The following is a 19,187-nucleotide window of genomic DNA, read 5'->3' on the forward strand; positions in this document are numbered from 1 at the left end:
CTAGCTTTCCAGTATTTACCACTCCTTGCAGATCTGCATATGGGCATCAGGTTGAACTAAAACAAGCCCTTGGGAAAAGTCTCTTCCAGCTGACTTGTGTGGCAGCAGGGGAAGCCCAGAGGCTGTAACGACACATGGCTCAGAGACCCAGGCGCCGTCCCTGCATGGCATCAGTCTCCACAGAACCGCAGAGGGGCCCTGGCCAAGGCAGCCCTTAGCACCATAGCTAAGGGGTGGAGATGGAGGAGAAAAGTCCTTCCTGGAGATGCTGGGGATTGAACCCAGGACCTCCTGTATGCGAAGCAGGCGCTCTTCCACTGAGCTACATCCCCTTACACATGGCATATGTAGATGGGGGGTGTGTTCTGGGGTGCCCTCTCCTCCCATGCCATGTCCCTGACAAGCACAGCACCCTTGTGCCCTGCTGCCCTCAGACCCTCCCCAGAAAAATCCATTCAGACCCTCCTGCCTGGCCGCGGGGGAAGCTGGCCTTGCCTCTGCCCTGGGACTGCTCCTGCACAGGACCACCCCACAGAGTGCTGCCCCTTCAGCATCTCTGCAGCTAACTGGGTCAGGAGGAGAGTGTCGCTGCAGGCACTGCTGCCAGGCTCTGGTCCTGCCAGGGGAGGCTCGATGGAGAGGGGCAAGCCCCTTCCCTGAGTCACCTCTGCCAGCGCAGGCAGCACTCCTGTGTGCGTCACCTGTGTCTACGAGGGCAGCAGCAGGAGGGAGTGGTGTGAGGGAAATGCCCTCCCCAGGGGGATGTGCCCACAGCTCTGATTGCCCCCAGGGTGTGGGGTGGAGGGAGCAGGGGAGCAGGCAGAGCTGGTGCTGGGCAGGGAGCTGCCCAGAGCCCCTCAGCCAGGCTCCAGGCCTCCCCCTGCACCACGCTGCCCACCAGCACCCAGCCATGGGCAGAGGGCAGCGTCCCCCTGCCTGGGGCTGGGTACGAGGTTGGGCTCAGGGACATTCCCATTCTTGCAGCACCAGGACAGTGCTGACAGTGGAGCCCCCGGCACAGCCCCAGGTGGGGAGGTCTCTGTGGCGCAACACGCAGAGCGTTCGGATGTTAACTGAAAGGCTGTTGGTGGAACCCACCCAGGGACAGTGGAACAGGGAATGGAGCCTGGGGTTGCTGATTTGATTCCAAACGGAATTACAGTATAATGGCCTTCCCCTTGTAATACCCCTTCACCGTCTGTCAGGAAAGCAAAACTGGACCCCCACGGGAACACTGGCATTCTGTTGGAATGATGCTGTGGAAACCCTCCAAGAGCTAACAAGACTCAATGACAAGGGAGAGAGGATCTTGGGAAACGGTATTGCAAAGGACAACCGGCTCCAGCCAAATAACCATGAGGAAACCACAACACTTTGAAGAACGTCAGGAACAGAGAGGACAAGAAGAGCAGAATAACCCAGAGTAACCTACAGGTTCATTAGGGCTTATTAACCTATTAAAGTGTGCTCCCCAAAATGAATAATGAGATGGTAATGACATGATAATGATGTTACCACCTTCTTCTCCACTTCCTATGCTAATTAGCATGGATGTTCAAGCACAAGCACAGAGCAAGTACGTGACGTGATAAAACTGTAAACAACAGAAAAATCTGTATAAAGTACTCCCTGAAAAGTGTTTATAGATAAAGAATGAGAAAGGGAGAAGGTGTGCTAGCTTTGTGGATCTACCACCTAGCACCCATCCCTGTGCAGAAATGAAATAAACAAGTATCTCGATCCTGTGTGTCTGTTGGTTGCTTGCACATCTGGTAAAAGAACCCAGTTTGGGGACCCAAACACTGATAAAGCCCCAAACAAGCCACCATGCCTCTGGGTCCATGCTCCTTTTCCCACGGAACAGTCTGGCTCGCTTGCATCACCCATCTCCTCAAAATCTGCTGCATTTTCCCATGCAGTAGGTGTGCTCTGACACTTTGTCTCTATGTATGATCTGGTCGACACAGTTTTCAGTTTACAGCCTGTTTGCATGTGTTCACATATGTCTGTCTGCATGGATACATTGGTTGGTTACATGGCAGCCTATTCCACCTGGGTCTGTATTCTCTTCCAAACTTCCTTTTCACCAGCATCCAACAAGCCCAGAGGACAGCACCAGCTATCACTTAGGCTCCACATGGCCAGGTATGCTGGGAGGCTGCTGGAGACTCCCTGGGAGCTCCATTTACAACAGTCTTACAGATAGTCCAGCGCATGCACCAGGTTTTTGGCTTGCACATTCAGAGGGATGCAGACATGTATTTTTGAGTTTCATTTCATTTGCCCTCTCCAGGTTCCTTTTCACTTCTGTGCCCTTCAAGCACCTGACTGCTGTGCTTTCCCAAGAAACTGGATACTAGTATTGCAAGGACACAAACCTGAATCTCTGAAGAGCTGCTTCTGTAGAACTGAAAACATTTATGGTGGCTGAGTCAAGACACTCACCTGGAGGCAGCCTTCCCCCACCTCCTGCACACACCGACATAGTAGACAGATATATGGCTTTGCCTAGGAGGATAAATCCAGTGATTTATTTATAGCCCGAGTCTGGTGCATGCCAGGTTTGGCAGGTAGAAGGCATACAAGGTACGTTCACTAAAAGCATACCTTCTCACAGGGTGCCATTGCAATATATCCTTGTTAGAGTGTTCATCATAGAAAGTGATGTAGCATTTCAATGCCTCCTCTCAAAGGACAGCTCTTTCTTCATACGGGCCAAAGCTTGTCCAGATGGCAGCTACATTCCATCTTGTGTCTCAGTAACTCTGAGAAGACAACTCCACCAATTTCCATCGGCAGGCTTCAGCAGGAGTACAGCCTTCACATTCAGCTGCCATTAAAGGAAAGGGGTTAAACCTGGAAACAGTTTACTCTCCAGCTGATGGGGTTTCCTGGAAGATGGAAATCCAGAACTCAGCTAGATGTGTTTATCCCCAAATGCCATGACTTAGAGAATATTGGAAAATTTATCCTGAAGTAACTACTGAAATTCCAGCTTGTCAACCATTTCAGGCATCAAGGCAGGTCCCTCTTCTGACAGAAGGCTCCCGTAGTTGAGGGCTAAGCCCCCAGGTCAGGGGTCAGTGCTGGCCCTGGGAACAGCCCTCCATTTCCTCAGGATGAGAGATGTCATCTCACTCACTGATGGAATAGTCCAGTAGCCAGGTTGTTAGCTTTCCATGTCCCCTTTCCCAAGAAGATGAGACAAAAATGGATTTAGGATAGAATTGTTACTATAGGCCTCATCAAAGAGTTCGACCAAGCCCTTCAGTTCAAATAAGGGCACCTTAAACATGGAGGTCTTGGAGCCCCAGCACGAAGGCATTCTTGTCGTTCCTCCAGACTTCATCACGAAACGTTGACTAATGCTGACCCACTACCAAAAGGGGAAAGGGGGCAAATAGGAGGGCAAAAATCTAAGGGCAACAGACTCGGGGCCAAAACATCCAGGAGGGCCAAAAAATTTAGAGGGGAAACCTAAATAATGACAGAAGAATGGGAAAAAAACATGCAGAGCCAGAAAGGAAATGGGACAAAAGGGGAAAATGGTAAAACGGGAAAAATGAGAAAACCAGAGAATCAAAAGAAACAGGCAAACATAGGACAAATGGGGGCAATGGGGACAAACAGTAAAAAAGGGAAGAAACAAAGAGACCGAGAAAAACAGGGAAATGAAGAGAAAATGGGGGCGGGGGGTGGTGTAAATCAGGAAAACATCAAGGGAAAAAGAAAATTTAAAAGGACACCCCCCCCCAAAACCCTAAAAACGAAAAAAATAACCCCAGCACTCTCCCAAAAAGCTCCGAAAAAAAACCCTGAGAAGAAAACTGAGAAAAAAAAAAAAAGAGAGAGAGAGAGAAAAGAACAGAACAGAAGACTCGAAGAACAGAGAACAAAGGTAGAAAATGAGCAGGGAGAAACACCGGAGGGGGGAAGAGAAGAAGAGTAAAGCAGAAAATAGAAATAAATAAAAGAGGGGAAATCCATAGAAAAGAGGAATTCCCCTCCCCCCCAAAGAAGGGGGGGGGAATGGGAGAAATGGGGATAAAAGCAAGGAAATAAGGGGGAGAAAAACATAGAGAAAACATCAATAAAATATCAAATAAAGAAGAAAAATGTAAGTAAAGCAAAGCAAAAAAAACCCCACAAGACGTACGAAAAAAGAAAATACACATGTACCATGAGATTAAAAAAAAGGGGGGGCGGGGAATGAGCAAGGGAAAAAAGCAGTGTGGGGGAGGGCAGGAAGCACCGCGAGGGAGGGTGGAAAAAAAGGGAAAAAGGACATTTGGGAAAAATGGAGAGAAAGCAAGACATTGACAGATATTACTCAAGTATATGAATCTCTCTTTGCTTTTTTATCTTAGAGTTCACACAATAACACAATGGCAGAGCTTCAAAGGGACCTCTGAGATCAGCTAGTCCAACCCCTGCTCAAGCAGGGGCACTTAGCACATGTTGCCCAGGAACCCGTCCAGATGGCTTTGAGTATCCCCAAGGAAGGAGACTCCACAACCTCTCGGGGAAACCTGTTCCACTGCTCAGTCACCCTCACAGCAAAGAGGGTTTCCCTTTTGTTCAGGTGGAACGTCCTGTATTTTAATTTGTGCCCGTTGCCTCTTGGCCTATCGCTGGGCACCACCGAAAAGAGCCTGGTCCCACCCTCTCTACAACCTCTCCTCAGATCCTACACACATTGAGAAGATCCCCCACCAGCCTCCTCTTCTCCACGCTGAAGAGTGCCAGCCTGCTCAGCCTTACCCTACATGAGACATGCTCCAGACCCTTCAGCATCTTAGAAGGCTTTGGCTACACTTGCTCCAGTAGCTCTCTGTCTCTCTTGGACCGGGCAGCCCACAACTGCACACACTACTCCAGATGTGGCCTCGAACAACAGGGCAGCAGGATCTGCACGGAGCACCCAGGAGGGGAGAACAGCAATATCATTCTGGCATGCAGGAGTAACCACAAGAATTTCTGCTCTAAAGCCGAGTTCAGGAAATGTGGAAGTTGCCGCAAATTCTTATCTGCATACACAACTGAGTGCCTCAGCCAATTACACATTAATGAGCCACAATTAAAACCATGAAGAAAGGAGTATTTTCCCAGCAGGTATGGAAGGATTCCTACTGGCTCCTACTGGCACTTGAGGGGCACCATAGGAAGTTCTGTGGGTAATTCTGTAGTCTTATTTAAAAAAAAGGGAAGTGAGATTCCAACAAAAAGCAACAAAGGCAGGCTATGAAGATGCTCCAGAAAGGAAGTGCCAATCATTCCAAAGGGCACTAGGGGAATTTAATTGGACATAGCCAAACTAAGACAGAGGAAACAGGACTGTTACTATCAAAGTCGCTCTAGGGACACAGAACCAGTTACCCTCACAAGCAAGGCTGCCACAAGGACAAATACCCATCAAGTGGCCATCAGGAAATGCCCTTTGGACTTGAGAAGGCCTCAGATCCTTGAAAAGGAAATTCTTGAATTCAGTCAAGGAAATATTTCACAAGGGAACTTAAGTGCATTTATAAAATCAATGCTGGCATACATTTGCCTGGAACAGGTGACTAAACTACAGGACCCAGGAGATTTTTTGGGAGGGCATGAGGTGTCAAGGAAAAACAGGCCAATAGGAACTCAAACCTGAGGCACAAGGACAGGCACGGGAAGCGAAGCAGTGCCCTCTTAGCCTGCAGGCTCACCCCACTGACCAAGGACACATCCTTCTTTTGTGCAGGAGGAATGAGACAACTTAGCACCTGAGGAGCAAATCAGAGCAGACTAAAAGCGGCTTGTGCCTCTGCGATGGAAGGCATCAGGCAATCTTCTTGCCTCTTTCAACCCCAGCCATCATTTGGATAAGTTCCAGACTGAAAACCCAAGTCCCCAAATAGCTGTTCCTAAACAGTGCCCATTCCAAAACCCCACAACAAGGCAATGCAGAGAATGCAGCACAAGGTGCATATACCAACGTCTCACTGTTATTTCACATGTTCTGAGGAAGGAGGTGGGTCCTCCCTGATTAGAGGATACTTCCAGTATGGTCATACTTATCAACTTGTAAGTTACAAGACAGGAAAAATAAAAGTTCTCTCAGGCTGTGACACTCTTTGGAAGAAGCCACTGCCATGAAACTAGCACTAATATTTCTCACAGCAAAATCCATTACTCACACATGTCATTACTCTTCATGTCATGTGCTGGTCTGGAGTTTGAACTTAGAGAAGTTCCTAAAAGCTCCGAGGGAGGGGGGAAAAAAAAGAGAGAGCAAGGGAGAGAAGCAGCAAATGTTCCCATCTGACAGATAATTAGAAACAAGCGTTTGAGAATTTGCAATTACACACTACACTTAGGTTCCTTCTTCCCTCCTGCTAATGCAGTGAAAAAGTCAACAAACAATTTGAAAAGAAAACTCACGTAAAGCAACAACACATATGGGAATATCACTGCACTGCAGCAAGTGTCACCTCATCCTTCAATTAGCAAAGGCTCCTTGGCGTGTGGACGTCCTCAGGGGTGGCAGTGAGGTTCAAAGCACTGCTCATGATCTCCTCTGGCCTGCCTTCCTCCAGTGCAGAACTGAACCCTCTCACCATGGCTTGACGAGGAAAAAAAAAGAGTTATAGTAGAAAGGATTTACAAGGGAGGGTACTGAGCACACGAACCTGGGTGCAGCAGTCAGCTGAAACAAGGCCCACTAAAAAGCCTGTCAGGTTAAAGGCTGGAAACTGTCAGAGTGTTTCAGAGCAAAAGACCATGGGCTTCCTCAGCCTGCTGCTCAGGTAGCAACAGCAGCCTGGTTCTTTGCCTCACTCTCCTAACCTGGAAGGGTATGGTTGCTTTCAATTGTACTTCCTTCCGCAGTAACAGGGGAAAGAGAGGAAGTGGACAGAAAACACGAGGACTAGCAAACACAAGAAAGCAGCTCAGGAATGAACACAGGAACAGCAAAGGCCTCTTGTGCCACATGATGCTGCAGCCCTCCCAACACTGAGGCCAACCACAGCAGGCATTCCCCACACCAAGGCACCAAAGACACGAGCCTGGAAGAACTTGAGGCTAGTGAGTTTTACAGGGAGCTGAGCTGACAACACAAGGGGGAACAGACGACAACACTGGAGTCAGGCAAGCGGAACACCATGGTGGGCATTTGACCAGCTGCAATATGGCAGAGGGCATCCAAGTGTGCTTAAGGCAGGCACACAACGCATGGGCCTGTTGGGATAAAATGCTCCGATCTGCAATAGCATCTCCTTCTTGGTTCTTGCTTGCAGCTGGGCTCACAAAATGCAAAAAGAAATCCCCTTTTCCTCAGGCTGCAGCATGACTCTGCAGGCTTTGGTGAACCCTTGATGTGCTAACCCTTTGCACGGCAAGTGCTAGCAAGCTGTTTGACTAGCAGACAATGCAAAAAGCCTTCCGCCTGCATAACAGTGCTAGAAGGATATTTTGTGCACACAACCAACCAGCCAGCACACTCCTCTCTTTCCAAGTTTCCAAGGTCCTTTTTCAGGGAGGGCCACTTTCAAACTGGGGCCCCAGCTACTACTGTTTCCAAATTTAAACAGCGGCCAGAGAGCCCCAACATTGAGTGGTTTTGACTTTAAGAACGTTAAGAAAGCTCTGCAAAGCCTCCCTACATTGGTATTAAGCTGAGACTGAGATCCCTGTTTCTCACTTCCAGGGGTAAGTTTCTAGTTTGGATGTCATCCTCATCAGAGATCAAAGTCCAAGACATGTACCTCACAACAAAAGTCAGAGAAGACAAAACACATTTTGCAGGCTTGTACAGTCAGTCAACTGAGCCCGTGCACTGCGGGCTTTGAAGGATAACCCAACAGGTAAGAGGGAAAGAATTGAAACAGCAGAGTACAGAGTGCTCAGAACGGCACAGAAACAAAACAAGCAGCAGCAGGCCACCTCTGGGAAAGTGCCGCTTGCTGAAGAATGCTCCCCCTTCCCCTAGGCAAAAACTACTGGCAGCAGAGCATTTCTTCACTCTACAACATACAAGGAAGAGTGCAGGCAATTATGGCTGAGTATACACAATCATCATTCCCTAAAAATGAACTGATAAACACAAGGTTACCTCCGCACTATCTTGTTTCACTGGTTTGTCCTGGTCACACACATTTGCTGCTGGTCTGCAATGCCTGAGAGAAGCAGAGAAAGACGGAAATGAGCTATTTCTGTATCCGTACTCATCTCGAGTACTGTGTCCAGTTCTGGGCTCCCAATACAAGAGAGACAAGGAGCTACTGGAGAGAGTCCAGCAGAAGGCTACAAAGATGATCACAGGACTGCAGCATCTGCCTTATGAGGAATGGCTGCAAGAGCCGGGCCTGTATAGCCTGGGGAGGAGAAGACTGAGGGGGGATCTTATCAATGTGTACAAGTATCTGAAGGGAGGGTGTCAAAGGGACGGGGACAAACTCTTCTCAGTAGTGCCATGCAGCAGGTAAAAACTGAACCACAGGAAGTTGCGCCTGAATATGAGGAGGAATTTCTTTCCTGTGAGAGTGACAGAGCACTGGCACAGGTTACCCAGGGAGGTTGTGCAGTCTCCTTCTCTGGAGAGATTCAAAGCCCACCTGGATGCAACCCTGGCTAACATGCTCTAGGTGACCCTGCTGGAGCAGGGAGGTTGGCCTACATAATCTCCAGAGGTCCCTTCCAACCTTATTCATTCTGTGATTTGGTGTAATGAACCAGCAAACTAGCAAATAAAGCAACTAGAAAATTATTACTTTGGGCTAGGCTGCAGGGAGAGGATTACCTGCTTCTTGGCTTCTTTGATTTTTTTTTTAACACCTAAGGAGCTCCTACAAATACCCTTACTTTCACAAAGAAGCTCCGCCATCATCAAAGAAACAACAACAAAATACACCCACCCACCGAACAGTTACAAAGGGATTATCGAAGAGTCTTCTCTAAACTCTACACTGATTGCAGTAAAGGGCTCCTAAGGGGGCACAAGCAATTTATCATCCACCAGCACTGCAAACAGCCAGACGCTGCAGAGGTCACCACTATGACAACATGAGTCAGTCTACACCTAGAAATTTCACTAGCACTCTCAAGCCTCTCTCATGCACTTTAACATGCATCCTCCCTTTCACAAAATCCTGACAAAGCCACTTCTGCCAATAAATAGCCAGAAGGGATTTTTCTCTCCCATTTTTTTCTTTCCCCTCCCTTTTCTCAGACAGAGCTTGTGCTAATCCATAGCTTCCAACAGAAGCTATCGGACCACAAATGCACTGGCTGATTTAGACTTCTGACCACGGGATTTGAACACTTTCAGGTGAAATGCTCTTGCTGCTGCTCATGAGGAGAGGCACACAACCAGAAAACAGTGCAGTCCAGGTCACTCGACTGATTTTCGATCCATCCTGCTGGCACTGGAAATAGCGGGTCCTCCCATACTCACTCACCACAGACAGTATCATGCCTAGGGCTAGCCCCCACGACACCTCCGCAGGCCCCTGGCCACACACACAGTCACAGAGACAAGAATGGATGAAAGTCCACACAGCTGCAGTAACCATGGTTCAGCAGTAGAACCAGAGATTTCCAAGGCACACGCCACCTAAGAACACTAAGGCATATCATCTAACTGAATAATGTGCAACTCCTGAGCTTTACTTCTTCCCCTGAGTCTGGCCAGGGTCATGCATACATGCTTGCACGCTGAGGAGAAAACAGGCAAAACAGGGTTTGGCAGCATCAGGGAAGCCTCTCAGAGACCCAGTGCCCTGCACTCCCAACATTGTATTTCCAGCCCCAAACTTCCTCCCTCCAAGCACCTCATGGATCATCTCCAAACACGGGAAGGTCTCTCCAGCAGCAGCTACTGCCACCACTGCAGCATCTCAGCAACACCTCACACCTCCCCCAGGCAACACACTGCTCACACACAGCTACTTCTCCCTCCACACCAACTTCAGCCTCTCTCTCACAGGCCACCCAGTAGAGGCCCCATCGAGCACCCAAGGTTTCTGCTGTTACTAACAACAGACCACCCCAGCCTAGATGTAAAGCTTGCCTCCTTCCTCAAGGAAAGCAACACCCTAAACATTACTAAGCCAGCTCAGGTCGGGAGGAAACATGCAAATCTCTACCTTCTGTAACCTCCAGAAAAAGAGAAGCAGCTCACAGGCACCCACTTAACATCCTGCCAAAGGAGGCCTCAGGAGCCAGGTCTTTCAGTAAGTCTCAGCTGCACATTTCTCACCTGGCAGTGAGGAAGGCAATGCTCAGCTGAAGCATTTGGTCAGCAGATACAAAGATGGAGGCTTGCAAGTAGTTCTGCTTCAGGAACAGAGCCTGAAAGCTGTTGCTAAGGTTTCTTCTGCTTGCTTGCCAAAAGACTAGGCAACACTGTATGGATTCTTCAAATCTTCTTCAACAAAAGCACTTCTCTTCAACACTTTTGTTCTCAAACCCTGCTGGTACTATCACTACAGGACCATCTCTCTTTTGTGTCAGGTGCACAGAAACTTCCTACAACAGAACTGAGATCCTTAGCTGCAGCTTCCATATATCTGCTGTCAACAGGCTACTCAAGCCAAACAGAAATCATTGGGGGATAGGTGGTAAACATATATCTATGCCTATAAAAATACATTCTCATTCAGCAGGGTCTATTTCAAAAGTAAAACTCAAGCAGGCAGAACATGTGTGTGTCCTCCAGGCCAACCTTTGACAAGACACAGGTTTCTGCCAAGCTCTCTTCAGTCACAGCTGGCCAGCATCTGCCTGCCAGCAGACAGAAAGAACACTACAACTTTCTCAAGGTGACATTCAGGGATGACAACAGTTTAAATACCTGGCTGCAGTAGTAATACCTGCTCCTGAACAGAAGCACCTCTTTCTCCAGTTTCAGGAGAGCACTCACCATCAAGGAGACCCTTGTCCTGTCCTTATCAAACACTCTGGGAGCCAGAAGTAGACTGACCATACAGGAAGAGCCTGATTCAAGATTCAGGAATGAATGGAGATAGCTTGGATTTGCTAAAGCAGCCACAGCCAGGGAACACGAATGGCTGCAACACAGAAGCAAGAAAAAATGTATCTCTGCTTAGATACCTGTCTCGCACAGCAATGCACACCTTCTACTCCGGCTTTAAAAGCAAGGACAGTGCCTGTTTGTGGCCATCCTTTTACCTTCCTCCCAAGCAACTGTAATAAGACAGAAAGCTACCAAAAAAAGCACTGGAGGTCTGCATATACATACCTCAGGGCTCAGGCCCTGCTCTTTTCACAGCCCTCTTCTTTCCTCATTACTGCAGAGGACAGACTGCTAAGGTTTGTAATCTAAAGCTGAAAATAAATCAAAATTTCACACGCTAATCACAAAACCTGCTGCACTGCCCCAGCACTCTACAGCAGCAGCTCCTGCCTATCTACTTTCCCCACCAGCTTCCCCACCCACACCCAGGACGTTTCAGCTTTCCACCATGGGAGAACATCCCGGGGCAGAAGCAGCACAGGAAGCAGCTGCCCTGTTCCTCTCCCTCCTCCCTTGATTCCTGGGGGGTCACTAGTGCTGCAGCTCTCATACCTCAGGGCTTCTCAGCACCTGCCAGGCTGCAGCACAGGCTGAAAACCCCCCCTGTGTCCCCGGGATGCTCACAGGCAGCAGCTGCCCCCAGCACAGTGCAGAGGTTTCTCTCTCTCCCCTCCCATCCCCTCCCCTCCCGCAGACTCTCCCAGGGCCCTGGGGCAGCAGCATTTCCCCACACACCAGCACCAGCAGCCATGCCCACACAGGCCCCACCCCCACACCCGGAAATGACGCCCCTCCCACCAAGGCCCCTCCCACTCCGCACTCCCCCATTGGCTCCCATTGGACATGGCCTCCCGGGGCGGGACACCAGGGAGGGGCGGGAGGGAGGCAGCAGTGCGCGTGCGCTGTGCAGTGGCTGGGTGGGGAGGGGCGGGCAGGGAGCCGAGGGGAGGGGCCCCGAGGAGAGGGGCGGGGCTGGGCAGAGAGGGAGGGGCGGGGCCGGGCAGGGCAGAGCATGCGCAGTGGCCCAGAGGAGGACGGTGAGGGGCGGGGCGGGGGCGGGGCTGGCCGGGCCCTGCGGGCGGGGAGGGGGCGAGAGGCAGCTGCTGCCGCGGGGCAGCGTCTCCCGGCCCGGGGCCTCCCGGAGCCTTTAGCCGCAGCGCCGGGAGCTGCCGCGCCGGGGCCGAGGGCCGCGGGCTGGGCAGAGCGAGCGGCCGTGCGCACGGGGGCAGCCAGAGCCGCCACGGCCCGGCTGTGTGGCAGCAGCGGCTGGGGAAGGCCCAGCCCAGCCTGGGCCACCTCCAGCTCCTGGGAGCCCCCGGCTCTTGCGCCCCTTCTCCTGGCAGCTCCGCAGCTCGATGCCGGCTGCAGTCACCGTTTCTTAGCACCGTCCCAGCTGTGAGGAGACGCCGCGGGTGCAGCAGTGCTTGTGGGGGCTCCAGGCTGGAGGCAGGAGGCAGCCAGTGCCCCGGTGCCCCTGCCGACAGCCCTGCTTTCCCTGGGCAGGTCCCCAGCTGCACTCTGAGCCCAGCCCGGCTGTGGGCACCATGAGGAGCAGGATGTGCAGAGCCTCCTGACAACCGTGGCCAGAGCCAGGCTCTCGGGTATTGCAGCAAAGCAGCTGTGGGAGAGCTGTGCCCTGCTGGAGGGCACTTGAGCCCCTCAAGACACCTCCCCAGAGGCAGTCGAGGGTCTGAAGGTGACGTGTCCTCAGGAGAGTGTTAACCCACAGCCCCATTGCAGCCCTGTGCATTCAGTTCTGCTCCAGAGATGCCTCGCAGCAGTGGGGCAGTGTCGTGGGGCATCTGCGTCTTGGCAGGTGCCTGGGGCGGTGGAGAACAGACCCCGTTGCTGCTGGTGCTGTGGGTGGGCAGGGAGTTGGGGAAGGCACTTTCTGAGCTCCCTTGCAAGCCTGCTGCTCTCTCCATCAGCTTTGGAGTCTCGGGCTCTTGTGCAGGCTTGTGGCTCCTTTCCCTTCCACCCACCCCAGCAGCAAGGACCCCAGCTTGCTCCCACCAGAGGCACAGGCTGCCTTGGCTGCCCGATGCATAGGGCTCATGAGCTTCTGCACATGCCCTGGCAAAGGTGCAGAGCTGAGCTATGACGGTGGCCTTGAAAGCCTCTGCCTGACTGCATGGAGCTGCCGAGAAGCAGGTGGGAAGCGCTGGCAAAGAGCAGGAGGTTTCTGCCTGCCAGCAGGCTGGCTGCATGCTCGGCCTGGCAGCCTGCAAGCACATGCCTTGAGGTGCCCAAGGCAGCTGCCACTGCCCATCTCTTGCCCCACACCAACAAAGCCTCTGCCCAGCCAGCCTGGCTAGCAGAAGAAGCACAGCATCATCAAGACACCTACCTTACCTCCTTCTGCTCCTGCCAGGGCTCAGGTCCAGCTGAGGCTGCCTCTTGCAACGCTTGGCCCTCTCCCAAGTGCTTCTTGCAGCCAGGTGTCCCTGGCAACATGCAGAACCAGAGGTACCAAATTCCACAAGCATTCAGAATTGCTTCACTTGGTAGATCATTTCCACTTTGCAGATTTGGAAGGACACAAGTTGTTCTGTGTGTCTGACATGGTTTGCAAACATTTTCATATACCACCTGCTTTGCCATCCCGCTGCTGTTCATGCTTGCATCTTGTTATTTTATTTTATTTTTTCCATCCCCGCTTAGTCTTTCTCAGTCTTAGCATGCTGCTGGAGGAAAGGAGAGGAACTGGGGTGTGTGTGAGGATGTAGACAGGGAAGACAGAGGGTGTGGACAGAGGGTGCCTGCAGAAAGCAGGCATGTAGAAGCAGGGAACCCTGTCGGAAGAGCAAGATTTTCTGCTGTCTCACTATGGGAAAAAAGCAGGAAATGGAGAATAAGAAGGGAAAAGAAACTTTTGTCTTCCATGCAGGACATTAGCTTCCCTATTACTGCAAAGAATTCATAGAATTACATCAATTCTCTGAGCCTTCCACCTCAAGGGCTTCATTTCCTTCTGGTGTGCCAGGATCAGGATGGCAAAAGGCAGTGAAGGTGCTAGAGTCTGCCTCTGGAGTGCAGCACCAAGATTCAGGGCTCAGGGAGAGGAAATGTGTGTGGTGATAAGCTAGCCCAGCTCCTGAAGCACAGCACTGGAGCTCTTTTTCTTTCTTTCTTTCTTTTTTTTTTCCTCTTGTCATGGTGGCAGGTTGGGGGCTGTTGACACATGGAGCTGAGGGGCTCAGGCTATAAAAAACTCTGTTGAAATTACCAGATTTATTCCTCTAGGCAAAGATACACATCTGTCTACTAAGTCGGTGTGTGCAGGAGGTGGGGGAAGGCTGCCTCCAAGTGAGTGTCTTCACTCAGCAGCCATAAATGTTTTCAGTTCTACAGAAGCAGCTCTTCAGAGATTCAGGTGTTGTGTCCTTGTGATACTAGTATCCAGTTTGTTGGGGAAAGCACAGCAGTCGGGTGCTTGAAGGGCACAGAAGTGAAAAGGAACCTGGAGAGGGCAAATGAAATGAAACTCAAAAATACATGTCTGCATCCCTCTGAATACACAAGCCAAAAACCTGGCGCATGTGCTGGACTATCTGTAAGACTGTTGTAAATGGAGCTCCCAGGGAGTCTCCAGCAGCCTCCCAGCATACCTGGCCATGTGGAACCTAAGTGATAGCTGGTGCTGTCCTCTGGGCTTGCCGGGTGCTGGTGAAAAGGAAGTTTGGAAGAGAATACAGAGCCAGGTGGAATAGGCTGCCATGTAACTAATAACTATGTATCCATGCAGACAGACATGTATGAACACATGCAAACAGGCTTTAAACTGAAAACTGTGTCGACCAGATCGTACACAGAAACAAAGTGTCAGAGCACAGCTACTGTATGGGAAAATGCAGCAGATTTGGAGGAGGTAGGGGATGGAAGCGAGCCAGACTGTTCCGTGGGAAAAGGAGCACAGACAGGGCATGTTGACCCAGAGGCATGGTGGCTTGTTTGGGGCTGTATCAGTGTTGTCCCAAATTGGGTTCTTTTACCGAGTGTGCAACTAACCAATAGACGCGCAGGATCGAAATACTTGTTCATTTCTGCACAGGGATGGGTGCTTGGTGGTAGATCCACAAAGCTAGCACACCTTCTCCCTTTCTCATTCTGTATCTATAAACACTTTTCAGGAAGTACTTTATACAGGTTTTTCTGTTGGTTACAGTTTTATCACATCACATTCTTGCTCTGTGCTTGTGCTTGAACATCCATGTTAATTAGCATAGGAAGCAGAGAAGAAGGTGGTAACATCATTATCATGTCATTACCATCTCATTATTCATTTTGGGGCGTGCACTTTAATCGGTTAATAAGCCCTAATGAACTTGTAGGTTCCTCTGGGTTATTCTGCTGTTTTTGTCCTCTCTGTTCCTGACGTTCTTCAAAGTGTTGTGGTTTCCTCATGGTTATTTGGCTGGAGCCGGTTGTCCTTTGCAATACTGTTTGCCAAGATCCTCTCTCTTGTCCTTGAGTCTTGTTAGCTCTTGGAGGATTTCCACAGCATCATTCCAACAGAATGCCAGTGTTCCCATGGGGGTCCAATTTTGCTTTCCTGCAGAGGTATTACAAGAGGTATTACAAGGCCATTATACTGTAATTCCATTTGGAATCAAATCAGCAACCCCAGGCTCCATTCCCTGTTCCACTGTCCCTGGGTGGGCTCCACCAACAACCTTTCAGTTAACAGCTCAATGCACTGCCGGTTGGCCCACAGAAACCCCCCCACCTGGGGCTGTGCCGGGGGCTCCACTGTCAGCACTGTCCTGGTGCTGCAAGAATGGGAACGTCCCCATACCCAGCCCCAGGCAGGGGGACGCTGCCCTTTGCCCATGGCCGGGTGCTGGTGGGCAGCGTGGTGCAGGGGGAGGCCTGGAGCCTGGCTGAGGGGCTCTGGGCAGCTCCCTGCCCAGCACCAGCTCTGCCTGCTCCCCTGCTCCCTCCACCCCACACCCTGGGGGCAATCAGAGCTGTGGGCACATCCCCCTGGGGAGGGCATTTCCCTCACACCACTCCCTCCTGCTGCTGCCCTCGCGGACACAGGTGACGCACACAGGAGTGCTGCCTGCGCTGGCAGAGGTGACTCAGGGAAGGGGCTTGCCCCTCTCCATCGAGCCTCCCCTGGCAGGGCCAGAGCCTGGCAGCAGCGCCTGCAGCGACACTCTCCCCCTGACCCAATTAGCTGCAGAGATGCTGCAGGGGCAGCGCTCTGTGGGGTGGTCCTGTGCAGGAGCAGTCCCAGGGCAGAGGCAAGGCCAGCTTCCCCCACGGCCAGGCAGGAGGGTCTGAATGGAGTTTTCTGGGGAGGGTCTGAGGGCAGCAGGGCACAAGGGTGCTGTGCTTGTCAGGGACATGGTATGGGAGGAGAGGGCACCCCAGAGCACACCCCATATACATATGCCATGTGTAAGGGGATGTAGCTCAGTGGAAGAGCGCCTGCTTCGCATGCAGGAGGTCCTGGGTTCAGTCCCCAGCATCTCCAGCGAGGGCTTTTGTGCCTCGCTGTGTTGTCTTCCCAGCAGATATAAGGGTGGTGGAAGTCCCCTGGGTGAGCCTGGGTCTCTGATTGGGAGGCTGCTTCCTGCTGTCCATCAAAGGCCTCATCAACTTCCTCTTCCTGAGCTGGTGGCTTGTTGTAAACACCTACAGCAGTGTCTGCCATGTTAGCCTGCCTAGTCATCCTCACCCATAAGCTCTGGACTCACTGTTCATCCACCCCTAGCCTTCCATGATGGAACGAGTGGCTGGGGAGATAGGGGGAGAGCAGTGGAGGTTGTCTCCCTTTACTTCAGCCAGCCTTTCAACACTGTCTCCCATAGCATCCTCATAGGCAAGAAGTGTGGGCTAGATGAGTGGTCAGTGAGGTGGCTTGAGAAGTGACTGAATGGCAGAGCTCTGGGGGTTGTCATCAGCAGTGCAGAGTCTAGTTGGAGGCCCGTGATGTCCCCCCAGGGCTCCGTACTGGGGCCAGTCTTCTTCCACTTAGTCGCCAGTGACCTGGACGAAGGTACAGCAAGTGTGCTGACGATAATAAACTGGGAGGAGCAGCTGATGCATCAGAAGACTGTGCTGCCATTTGAGAGACCTGGAGAGGCTGGAGAGGTGAGAGGAGTGGAACCTCATGAAGTTCAACAAGGGCAAGTGCACAGTCCTGCACGTGGGGAGGTATAACGCCATACACCAGTGCAGGCTGAAGGCTGAGCTGCTGGAGAGCAGCTCTGCGGAGAAGGACGTGGGAGTGGTGGTGGACACTAAGTTGACCATGAGCCAGCAATGTGCTCTTGTGGCCAAGAAGGGCAATGGCAGCCTGTAGAAGGGACGATTGAGAGGGGATCTTATCAATGTGTACAAGTACCCAAAGGGAGGGTGTCAAGAGGATGAGGGTCACACTCTTTTCGGTGGTGCCAAGCAGCAGGACAAGAGGCGGTGCGCACCAGCTGAAACACAGGACGTTCCACATGTGTGTGAGGGCAAACTTCTTTCTTGAGTGACCGAGCACTGGAAGAAGCTGCCCAGAGAGGTTGTGGAGTCTCCCCCAACATTCTCTGAATCTGCGATTTTCTGATCCCGTCAGTGCCCCCCACCCCCTAAGTCTGGCCCTGGACAACCTGCCAGAACCATAAGTTCTGGTAGGGCAGATGTAATGATGGAGTGGGGCAGCCACGGATGCCTGTGTCCCTTCTTGAGTCCCTGGCCAGTGCAGTACCAGCAGGGTTTGGTCCAGGTCTGTGTGGCCCCTTTTCGTCTCAGTCGGCCCCTCCTGGCCCTTTCTCTTCCTGGCTTTCACCTTGAAAAACCAGTAGATATTTTAGGAGGACCCAGAGAGTGGGGAGCAAGTGGGGCAGATGATTGGCACTGTACTAGAGGAGGTCCTGGTGCAGAGGGGACAGGGAGGAGCCACCCAAGCTGTGGTCCTGGCTGTGGGCAGTGACAGCTGGGAGGGCTGTGGGTGCTCCTGGGTGCCAGGTGCTCCTGCGGCACAGCGGAAGGCTGCGACGGAAACCTTTTGAAGCAAAGGAGGACTCCAAAGCAAACACCCCGAGTGCCTCGTTCAGCCCCATTCCGCTGCAGGGTTAGCCCTGGCCAGGGCCCTGGGGGTGATGGGGGCCGTGCCTCTCTGTGACACAGGCTGTGGTCACAGGAGACATCCTGTGTCACAGCCACAGTTGCCCTCCCCCACCCAGACCCGGCCTCTCCCCACATGTCCCAGTGAGGCTGGTCTAGCGCAGGCACTGGGGCTGCTCTCGGCACCTCTCTGCTGCCAAGAGCTGCCGAGCTCAGCAGAGCCAGCGAGCGGCGTCAGGGGACTGTGGGGTTGTGCAGAAGTGTGCAGGAGGAGGAGGAAGAGGAGAGGAGCTGCTTCCTCATCACCTGCTGCTGCAGGGGTGACCCAGAGCACTCAGGACCAGGATGGAGCTCTGGGACGCTGGCCACGGGACACGGCGTGGACAGGGGGTGCCAGCACTCCCCAGCTGGGGTAAGGCCTTCCAGAGATCCTCCTCAGGTCTAGCAGGGATCCTCCCCAGGTCTGGCAGGGTATTGCCTGTAGGCAGTGCCCACCTCAGCCCCTGTAGGGAATGGGGCCTGTTTGGGGAGGGGGTGCTCTTGGAGGACGCTCGCACTGCTCATCCTCTGGCTGAGGCAGGTATGGAGCAGCTGAGAGCTGCCCCCAGAGCATGACGGGTTTTTCCCTTCTCTTCCAGAGCAGCTTGCTGTCTGGGAAGGGGTGTCTGACTACACTGTGCGGCAGCTGATGCTGAACCAGGTGGGTGTGCCTTGCGGGGCCTGCCCCGGGAAGCCTTCTCCTGGAGCTTGTGTGTCTGTGGGATGACTTCTCTGCTTTGACTGGTAGAGTTGAGAGGGTGAAGAGGAGGGGGATGAAAGCGTCTGGAAAGGTCTTCCAAAGAAGGGCCCCAAGGTTTCTCCAAAGCTTTGTCCAGCGCTTTGTCTGTCCCCTTTGTACAGCAGGATGGAGCAGGGCACCGAGCACCATCCCCACGCCCTGACAAGTGCCCGGCCTGTCCAGCTGCCAGTCTCATCGTTCTTCTCTTCCTTCCTGTTTGCAGGGAGTCCGAGTTATTCGCCTTGGCACATTTGACGTAGTAACCGAACACGTCGGTGGTGGGAAGCGTGCTCTTCTCACTGTTCGCAGGCCCGTGTTCCATCTGTCGCGGAGTATTGC

The 19,187-nt window shown here is 52.2% G+C and overlaps 2 non-coding genes across 2 annotated transcripts; one reads left to right on the forward strand and one right to left on the reverse strand.

Annotated features, from left to right (window-relative positions):
- Nucleotides 1-260: 260 nt before the first annotated feature.
- TRNAA-CGC (transfer RNA alanine (anticodon CGC)) lies at nt 261-332 on the reverse strand. Its single transcript has one exon. It is a non-coding gene; the product is annotated as a tRNA-Ala (tRNA).
- Nucleotides 333-16,415: 16,083 nt separating this feature from the next.
- On the forward strand, nt 16,416-16,487 carry TRNAA-CGC (transfer RNA alanine (anticodon CGC)). The gene has a single exon. It is a non-coding gene; the product is annotated as a tRNA-Ala (tRNA).
- Nucleotides 16,488-19,187: the final 2,700 nt, after the last annotated feature.

Source organism: Rhea pennata, unplaced genomic scaffold (assembly GCF_028389875.1).
Source record: "Rhea pennata isolate bPtePen1 unplaced genomic scaffold, bPtePen1.pri scaffold_26, whole genome shotgun sequence".
Classification (NCBI taxonomy): Eukaryota; Metazoa; Chordata; class Aves; order Rheiformes; family Rheidae; genus Rhea; species Rhea pennata.